At 42.5% G+C, this 10,740-nt stretch overlaps 1 long non-coding RNA gene across 1 annotated transcript in view; it reads right to left on the bottom strand.

Annotated features, from left to right (window-relative positions):
- Positions 1-394, bottom strand: part of LOC138967534 (uncharacterized) — a 9,746-nt gene extending 9,352 nt beyond the window's left edge. Inside the window, exon 1 of the long non-coding RNA XR_011455985.1 lies at positions 335-394. This is a non-coding gene — a long non-coding RNA (uncharacterized lncRNA). The remainder of the gene's footprint in view (positions 1-334) is intronic.
- Between the last annotated feature and the right edge of the window lie 10,346 nt (positions 395-10,740).

Below are 10,740 nucleotides of genomic sequence, written 5' to 3'. Positions count from 1 at the left end.
CTCATTTCTTATGGACGCGCACCAAAAACATCAACTTGAATAGCCAAGCCGGCTTCCCGTTTTCTGTGCAGAAATTGTTTTGTGTGTGTGTGTGCTGAATTAATTTTGTTCGTGACACTTATGCCGTCAAACTGCAAAATAATGTCAGCAAAAACACACATTACACACACGTATACACAAACACACACACACACACACACACACGCACGCACGCACGCACGCAAACTAAAACACAGACACACGCAGACACACACACACTGACACACTGTGAGACGATACAGGTAACACGACTATGAATCAGTGGAGCTTAAAACCCCACAATCACATGACTTACTGTCATATTGTTTTGCACAAGTTGCGAAAGTCGTGAACACAGCAAACCAGGCAAGACGTTGTATAACACGGCGCTAACGAATAGATCCTAAAATCGTAGTAAAACTAAGGTCCCTCATTGCATGCTTGTGTGTGTGTGTGTGTGTGTGTGTGTGTGTGAGAGAGAGAGAGAGAGAGAGAGAGAGAGAGAGAGAGAGAGAGAGAGAGATCAAATCAAATCAAATCAAATTTTATTTTTCGAGGGTTGTGGCATAAGCAATACAACGAACTCTTTTTTCAACCACCCCTTGCCCAGAGATGGGACTAATCTAATCACATATTTACAAGGACATGCACGTAGAAAAAAAGGTAGAGAAAAACAACAACATAATTATGAATATTTACACATTACATATACACAATTATTAAGCGTCGTATAATGTAACGTAGTGAAAACAATGCTGAATACACATGCATGAGTAAATGTGTTATAGAGAGTTAACCAGACAACAGAGATAGAGTTAATCAGACAAGAAAGAACAAAATTAATAATGACAGACACAGACACGGCAAACCGTGCATGCCTGAGTCATAATCTCATTGCATCGTTACAGCACTACAACGCCCTTCAGAGCATCGCAGTAAACACTTGCGCACGAGACAGTGATCCCACAACAGGGACATTTTTTCTCTACACAATGATTGAATATCCGGGACTGGCCCAGCAGCAGATAACGAAACTGACCCTGAGTAGACCGACTGTTCAGGCCACAGAGTAGGGTTTGTTTTTAGCCTTCAGTGCATTTTTAGCTAGTACGGGCCTAACATCTCATGTGACTCGAATCTGCAAGGGGGCGGTGGTTTAGTTATAGGCTGGAGTTGTGTGCTGCAAGATATACGTACGAAGCAGGTAAGGTTTTTAGAAAGTTTTCTTCTCTACGTATGTTTCTTTGCTTGTAGCTTGGTTTCTTCTTCCTTTGTTCGTTTGTGTTTTCTTTTACTCAGGTTTTACTGAAATGGTTTGCCAATCAGTGTTAGTGTAGTGTTATCCACGGTGTGTCTGTCAGTCCATTTTGGTGTGTCAGTGTGTGTGTGTGTGTGTGAGTGCCAGTGTGTGCGTGCGTGCGTGTGTCAGTGTTAGTTAGTTAGTTAGTTAGTGTGTGTGTGTGTGTGTGTGTGCATGCGCTCCTAGTCTCATTGAGTAAATATGATTGCCGGAGCGCGTGTTTCCTTGTGTTCATGCTCTTTGCAAGTGTGTGGGTGTGTGATTGTTCTTTCTCTTGCGTGTTTAAACTGAGGAAGAAGGAAGCGTAATGTAGCGCACCTACACTACATGGAGTTTTGTTTTTAAACTGTGAGGTCGTGTCCGGTTTTGCGGACACCATGGGAGTTGGCAAGTAAGTAAATCAGTATGAGTAGGAATTTCTGTCTCTCGTTTTATGTTTTCACTGCAAGGTTACTGCGAGTTAAACCACGAATTCCATAACTGTGTGTGTGTTCGTTTGCCCGGCGTTCGTGTGTGTGTGTGTGTCAGTGTGTGTGTGTGTGTGTGTGTGTGTGTCAGTGTGTCAGTGTGTGTGTGCAGTGAGTGTGCTTGTGTGTGTGTAAGTGTGTGTGCGTGCGTGTGTGTGTTAGCGTGTGTGTGCCTGTGCGTGCGTGTGTGTGTGTGTGTGTGTGTGTGTGTGTGTGTGTGTGTGTCAGGTGTGTATGTGTGTGTGTGTGTGTGTGTGTCAGTGTGTGTGTGCGCGTGTGTATCTGCATGTGTGTGTGTGTGTATGTGTGTAAATCCTTATTCATTGACAATTTCTGGGCCGCAGTGAGAGTGTGAGAGATGGGGGGGGGAGGGGGGGCGGGGGGGGGGGCAGTCTGTCTGTCTGGGACTGTTTCTTACTCGCTGTTCTGGACTGCATGAAAATAACGACAAATTTCACTTTTCATTGTGATTTCAAAATGCCCCTTGAGAGTTCAAACAAAGTGAAGAGATTATAATTTTTGCAAAGGGTCAGGCGAAGTCTGAGATATAACGTCGGACATATCGATGGTATCAGATATAGTCCGTCAGTGCTAAACCTATCAGATGTCGTGCACGGTCATCACAAATAACGGTGTCCATCTATGGTTACACCAAATTAGGTTAAGTAATATGATGGACCTTGAAGTAATAACTCTTGACCCGAAACGAATTATCCCTGCATGACTATTGACAGTTAGACGTCGGATCATAATTATACTATATAATCTGAAGTTAAAGTTCAGCCGGTGTATCGTGTGTGTTCCGAACAAAGCCGTTTGCTATCGAAAACGACGCATGTAGGCCAGTAACGAATGACTTTTCTTTGCTTCTTGTTTGTATTGTGTCTGCTTGCTCAAAGGAAGTTGTTTTGTTCCAGCGTCGCGGACGACGCTGGTATCTGTGGTTGGGAAGAACGTGCCTGTGGAGAATTAGTCTCCAAGCCAAAGCGCGCTGACTCTCCAAGCCAAAACAATTTCAAAGCTGAAAAAAATGTACAATTTACGCGCGAAACGATTAAACACAGCTTTCGGGTGTTTTTTTTAATCTAAGATGTACATAAATATACCACTCCGACCATAAGGAAAAGAAAAAAAGACACACACAAAAAAAAGACCGAGAGGAGCCGAGTCAATCCGAGACCAACCGAGAGGACGTGTTTCGCGCCGTTTCGACGTCGTTTGTTCAGATGCGGCCGGTTGGATCAGTTGCGGTCATACAGGGGCGCCTTGCACAAGAAAAGATCTTCAACAATCCCGATCATCATCATGGTACAATAATGTTTTGTGCGCCCCCATGTATGTGTTCTGTGCTAATAATGCACGGTTGTGAAATGTCCGTACACATTTTGTGGCACTATGTAATTGTTAGTGCATCCTCCTGCGGATGCTTCGTGCTAAAAATGCACTTCCATTAAAATATTGTACGCTCATGTCAGTAATATATTTTCAATTGTTTCTCTGTCAATTTCAAGTGTTTGTTTCCAATTACTTCAGTTTCTCCCTGTTGCAATTCCAGGTGATTCATTATGCATGTGCCAATTTGAGGTGTTTAATTCTGATTCCTGTATTTACAGTGTAAAATTAAAACTATTGTTTTCAAACATTCCTATGACACCTGGTAATGGTTCTGTGGTTTTGTTTTTAATTTGTATTTTGTTTTTCTGCAATAAATATTTGAAATGGATCTGAGGCCGACTTACTACTTTTAGCACTCTTTTTCCACCACATTCCCACGTACAGATATTGCAATATCAACTCTTCCTTTCTACCTGTTTCAAACAAGCTCTATTTTTTTATTAAAAAGTTTTTACTAAATGTCTTAACATAGAGGGGGGAATCGAGACGAGGGTCTTGGTGTATGTGTGTGTGTGTGTGTGTGTGTGTGTGTGTGTGTGTGTGTGTGTGTGTGTGTGTGTCTGTCTGTCTGTCTGTGTGTGTGTAGAACGATTCAGACTAAACTACTGGACCGATCTTTATGAAATTTGACATGAGACTTCCTGGGAATGATATTCCAGGACGTTTTTTATTTTTTTTATTTTTTATAAACGTCTTTTATGACGTCATATCCGGCTTTTTTGTACAAGTTGAGGCTGCACTGTCACACCCTCATTTTTCAATCAAATTGATTGAAATTTTGGCCAAGCAATCTTCGACGAAGGCCGGACTTCCGTATTGCATTTCAGTTTGGTGGCTTAAAAATTAATTAATGACTTTGGTCATTAAAAATCTGAAAATTGTAAAAAAATAAATAAATTATAAAACGATCCAAATTTACGTTCATCTTATTTTTCATCCTTTTCTGATTCCAAAAACATATAAATATGTTATATTTGGATTAAAAACAAGCTCTGAAAATTAAAAATATAAAAATTATGATCAAAATTAAATTTCCGAAATCGTTTTAAAAACTATTTCATCTTATTCCTTGTCGGTTCCTGATTCCAAAAACATATAGATATGATATGTTTGGATTAAAAACACGCTCAGAAAGTTAAAACGAAGAGAGGTACAGTAAAGCGTGCTATGAAGCACAGCGCAACCGTTACCGCGCCAAACAGGCTCGTCACTTTCACTGCCTTTTGCACTAGCGGCGGACTACGTTCAGTTTCATTCTGTGAGTTCCACAGCTTGACTAAATGTAGTAATTTCGCCTTACGCGACTTGTTTTTTCTTGTGGCTGTTTGATCAATTCATAGCAAGCATTGACTGAAATAAACAATTTATATATCCAGCACAACATGCAATTCATTGACTTTTGACCCTAACCTTTTAACACTTCCCAAAATAAATATTTGGTGGACATTGCATCGACGCTGTTCATTTTGAATGAACATTTTTCTTGTATTCATTTAAGTTAGTACATGTAGGTGTCCGTAACAAAGGGATCTTGTTCAGTTTTTAAAATCAGTAGATTTGGCGTGTGTGGTGATGGTGACACTTGTGCTGCATGTGATTCAAACAAGCCACTGTGTGTTTGAGTGCGTGTGTGTGTGTTGTGGGGGGTGCGTGTGTGTGCGTACGCGGCGTGCGCGTGTGTGGGTTAGTCAGTGTGTGTGTATGTGTGTGTGTGTGTGTGTGTGTGTGTGTGTGTTTGTTTTGTTACTGCACATTATTTTGAACCAGAATCGTCTCTTCCTCCTCTCTCTCTCTCCCTCGAATCTCTCTCTCTTTCTCTCCCTCCCTCGAGTCTCTCTCTCTCTCCCTCCCTCGAGTCTCTCTTTCTCTCTCTCTCTCTCTCTCTCTCTCTCTCTCTCTGTCTCTCTCTCGTCTCTCTCTCTCTCTCTCCCTCCCTCGAGTCTCTCTCTCGTCTCTCTCTCTCTCTCTCTCTCTCTCTCTCTCTCTCTCTCTCCCTCCCTCGAGTCTCTCTCTCCGAGTCTCTCTCTCCCTCCCTCGAGTTTATCTCTCTCTCTCTCTGGACTCGCGAGATTTCGCCGAGCGGGCAGGTTGGAGTTTTTGAGCTGCGCTTCGTTTCCACCCAAAGTTGCCAATAACTCGTCACAATGACAGTCGTTGGTTTACCAACTGCTGCAAGTACATCTCTACAAGCCCTGCTCCACGACCACCACGTCACATCATGGAAAATCGCCGGCAATGGGGACAACTTGACGTTTGTTGTCAGACTTGCACCGGTGTGACGTTTTCATCTTTCGCCGTGTTGATATTTCGCTTCTCGGCCTCGTTGATCTAGTATAAACTCTACACTGAACAAAAAAACCACCCTTCGATAGTACTGATGAGCGACATTGTGTACATTACATTCATGGGGCCAAATTTGTCCAACCAATTTGTTTTATTTAACTTAGAAATTTGATTCATCCTAAAATGTTTTCCTTCTTACTCAAGGGACGTAACCACTCAGTACACGTTTTCGAAGAATTCGACTTTGGGGGTGAAATCTATTAAATTTTACCACCAATTTTCTTCACATGCAAGAAACTGACATGTTTTTCGTCCATAAATAATTTCACTTCTTAATTTTACCAGGAAACATTTCAGTCTTGAGTATATGTCGAGGGGGAAATATGTACACAGGCGAAAGATGAAATCGTGACACCGGCGGCCACTGATGGCGACCCAGCTTCACGCTACGCTCACACTGAGTGACACACATGACAACAAGGTTAAATATTATCGCAGAAAACCACCAAGCCAGATGCGAAGAGATAAGAAGAGAGCCGAGGATAGGAAAGCAAAACGAGAGGATAAGGCAAGTGAAACTTTTGAATGTGCCACTTTTTGAAGCTACACCCAAAAAACAACTGAGTAATTGCCATACCGAAGAAGATAACACACCTGACACAGACCTCGACACGGTGACCGCTGGAAAGTCACGTGCAAACAGTCGTGACTCTACTGTGTTGGCAAGTGGCGACCCATTTTCTGTTTATTCAACGACATTGCTCGCAGAAGAGCACGGCCTTGAAACAGCTGAACACATGACAACAGAAAGCATGCCTGGAGAAAACTGTATTGACCCAGAAAAAGACGATCCTTTTGACACAGTTAAAGAGTATACTGGGGCAATCATGGACAGGCCGTTGCAGCGTCGTCTCCGGGACAGGCGCAGGAACAACACACAGCACAGGATTGTGACTAATGACAGCACAAAAGAACCGCTGTACATTTTCGAGACGGACGATCTTGTGCTTGTGTCCAACCCACAGATTGAATACAGCGATGAAGTAACATACCCTACGGGCTCGTGGAATAAACTGCCATCTCGTTTGACCAAAAGCCATGTTTGGATCACAGATCCAATTAACGTATATTGAACGGACACTAATAGCCTCGTTCAGAGCGCGACACGTCTGACATGGTGTAATGTCAGTTTGAACGGACACTCTTATTCATGCAACTTTGTGTAAATGCACTATCGGCTTCGGTTTCGATATTTGAGTGTTCGAATACCCTTCCCCAAATCCAGCCCAACTTGCAATGGGCATATTGCCTGAGCAATTAAACCATTCTGATTCTGATTCTGATTCTCTCTCTCTCTCTCTCTCTCTCTCTCTCTCTCTCTCTCTCTCTCTCTCTCTCTCTCCCCCTCCCTCCCTCGAGTCTCTCTCTCTCTTTCTCTCTCTCTCTCTCTCATTCTCCCCCCCTCTCTCTCTCTCCTTTCTGTTATACAGTAACCGAGTTAGACGCACCTTTTTATACCTGGAAAATTACGACCGTGACTGTTACCCTGAATTGTTGACTTCTTGTTTCTGACATTTTAACTGAGTGGGTTGAACATACCTGCCTTCTCCTTGAAAGGGTCGTGTATACCACCTGTCCTGACTTTGACGTGAGATGAAAAGTTATAGCTCCGCTTGGACACATACAAAACATCTGCGGCCCGACTGCTTTCTGAGCGGAGGGTCAACTTTGGCTGGAATAAATTTGGCAAAACTAATCGTATATTGCAGTGAAACCTGCAAGAGGCGATAAGGTGGCAATGGCGGGATTTCGGCGGATGTTCTTGAAAACATGGCACGTATGACGCAAGCACTCACAGACGGACGGGCAAACAGGCAGGCAGACAGACAGACAGACAGACATACACGCACGCACTCACGCACGCACGCGCGCCCACGCCCGCACCCACCCACCCACCCATCCATCCATCCATCCTTCCATACATACAGACAGACATACAGACAGATATACAGACAGACACCACACAGTAGCATTTTAAAGTTATACACTGCGATCGGTTATGAAGTAACAAGCAGAAACAAAATATGTTACAACGTGAATTTTGAGTTTGGTGCAACCGGCCGGCAGAGTAATAAAGCAAACTCCATAAAACAATCCATATTACCCATCGACATAAAATGACACATAGAATATGCAGTTACTGCATGGGCTGGAGCCTGTTGTCGTCAAGTGTTGAGCCGTGTGCAGCAGAATACAAACAATAAACCTGCAATGAATCAGCAATGAACCAGTTATAATAAAAGTAGAGAAGAGCTATCCACAGAAAGAACATTAAAGGTTCATTCCTTCCCCTGTTAGCGATCGTGTTCACCATCACAAAGCTGTGAGGCTTTTTACACGGGATACGAGCATTATTCCACTTTGACACATTCCAAAAATCAACACCCTGACTGAAGTTTCTATGCAGGCTGAGATATTTTAGTTGAATTAATTTTGTAACCGACGTCTATGTCAATCTGCGAAATTAATACAGAAAAAGTCCCACTCTGCACAAAAGCAGTGAGATTGTTGATTGTTGGTATATTTCCAAGAGGAAAATCGCTCTTATCACCTCGTGAAATTCCCGCAGTGGGGCACTGCGGTTATGAAATTAAAAGCCCCTCCTGTTTTTGGAACCGCAGGAGCTTTCAAGTTTGCTGTTAGGTAGATTTTTGGTTCCTCTTTCCTGTCATGCTCTCTTTTTCTTCATGAATTCTTTTCTTTTTTCTGCCTTCTTGCTCATTCACCTGTGTTTTTTCCAAAAATCTCTTCTCTTGCCGCTTGTCTCGCGATTCATGTATAGTTCAATCTGTTAGTGTTCTGATGTAAGTCCAGCAGTAGATAGGTTAAGCCTATTTTAACATACTGGAAACTGGTAATCTTCCAGTAGGTATTAATTTAGTTTTACTAAAGCCTGCTGGGACACAAGTAATGGGTTAGTGCATTTGTAAACAGGAATCGCTTGACAAGTGGCCCCCTTCATCCCCCCTTCCTCGTCCTGATATGGCTCTGCGTAGTCGGCTGGACGTTAAGCAACAAATAAACAAACAAACAAACCTCGTGAAATGATTCTGGGCAGACTTTCGGCGTTGTGTGAGATGGATTATTCAGGAAAGAATGTGAGTTTGGCGACCTGAATGGCAGGGTAGAACATGGCCATACACGTAGCCTAGACATCCACTACTTGAAACTTTATTTGAGAAAGAAACAGCTAGGAAACGGTAGTAGCCGTTTTCGAAAAGGAATTTTCTGGGCGAATTATTTTTTTCCTACATGTTTCCTCCTCAAATCTACACAATGATAGTAATGCTTTAGCAGCGTAAAATACTACCATACACTGTTTCAGCATTCTGTTATTACACCCCCGGTATAGGGGTGTGTATAGGATTCGGTCGATGTGTTTGTTTGTTTGTGTGTTTGTGTTCGCATATAGATCTCAAGAATGAACGGACCGATCGTCACCAAACTTGGTGAACAGGTTCTATACATTCCTGAGACGGTCCTTACAAAAATTGGGACCAGTCAAACACACGGTTAGGGAGTTATTGGTGGATTAAGATTCTACAAGGACTTATAGAGGGACATATTCATGGTCAAAGGGAAATAACCTTCTCAGTTGGTGGCAGTGAGAATGGTAAGGACGGGGGTGTTTTTCCTACCTCGGAGGAATTTCTTGTTACTCATGTGGTTGTTATGTTGTAGTGTTTGCCCGTCACGGTTCATGTTTTCCTCACTGTCGCCATTCATCACTGTCAGGAGGTGATTGATAATTATGATTCTGATACTTTCCACGATTGACGAAATACGGTGCAATATGAGTTGCATTTTTGTTGTTTTAAAGATGCTGCTCCGCTCAGAGCACTGTGAAAGCAACGATTTGTCTTTTTGTCGCAGATAAGGATATAAATAATCAAAGCATTTACACAGCTTAGATGATTACACAAACCTCTAGTGTTGCCAGCCAAACAAAACTTCATGCACTTTGTCAGTTCGTATCTCCCGTCAAAATATAATTAGGCCAAAAAAAAAATAGGTCTGTTTACGGTAACATAGGCCCAAAAAATAGGGTCGGTAGGTCGGGATTTTTTTTTTTTTTTTCCCAAAAACCATATTTTTACGTTATTTTGCCAAAAAACCAAGATTTTTTTTCCCCCCCCCAAATGCCAAAAAAAAGTCTAGGGTCGCGCGAAAAAACTAGGGTCGGTCGGGTTACCGTAAACAGACCTATTTTTTTTTTTTGGCCTTAACATTTCCCGTCATCATGTTCTGGAGCAAGGACTGTGCGGTATGCCAAAATGGAACCATATACACTGTAGCATGTTTTACAATTTCAGTCTTACGTATTCAAACAAAATGTCTTGACGCCAGATCTTCTTCTTCTTCTTCTTCTGCGTTCATGGGCAGAAACTCCCACGTTCACTCGTGTTTTTTTACACGAGTGGATTTTTACGTGTATGACCGTTTTTACCCCGCCATACGCCGCTTTCGGAGGAAGACGCCAGATCGAAAAACGTCATTAGTTCACCGTGCGGAGCCTGACCGAGGCAGACGCTGTCCTGCCGGGACACTGATGCAAATTAATTCGTAAAAAATTGCAACTCCTTGCAATAAGGTCAATGAAACTTGGTAGGCTTATGATTTTAAATGAATATGTGCTTGAGGCATGACTGAAAGCCCTAGGGGCTCCGTGCACCTTGAAGTGAGAAGCACAGTAACTTCAAGCTACCTGTGCAGACGGAAACCTCACACGAGCAGAACAAAAACTGCGGCAAGATATACAACTTTTGATATGAAAAGTACTAACCAATGGCAATTTTGTGGACGAGACTTTTTAACAAATAAATCAAATGTCTGAAAGAGACTGCTTTTTCCAAGAAAAAAAGACATGGATGGTCCCCATTGTAAGCAAATAGCTATATTCTTTAGGAAATTGTTTCTTTCAATAACAACAGAAAAGCAGTTTTCGTCTGACCTTGAACCCCCCCCCCCCCTGCCACTACCTCCCACAGATACAGTTATGTGACATGTACAAAAGAGGGGGAAACATTGGAGTGTTTTCCTTCACTATATTCACTGTTGTTACAAGTGAAACGGGGTCATTGTTAACGTTTGAGAGGAAGAGGAAGAGTGTTTCAAGACTGAGGTCTCATTATTCGACCATTCAACTTGAAGTCCATAGCACATAGTTGTGAATGATGCTTCTCGGGGAAAACAAGCAACAAGTTTCAAAGCATGTCA

This window comes from Littorina saxatilis, linkage group LG5 (genome assembly GCF_037325665.1).
Source record: "Littorina saxatilis isolate snail1 linkage group LG5, US_GU_Lsax_2.0, whole genome shotgun sequence".
NCBI classification, from domain to species: domain Eukaryota; kingdom Metazoa; phylum Mollusca; class Gastropoda; order Littorinimorpha; family Littorinidae; genus Littorina; species Littorina saxatilis.
The sequence above is the reverse complement of the archived record's forward strand: the minus strand, read 5'-3'. Positions and strand labels throughout refer to the sequence as shown.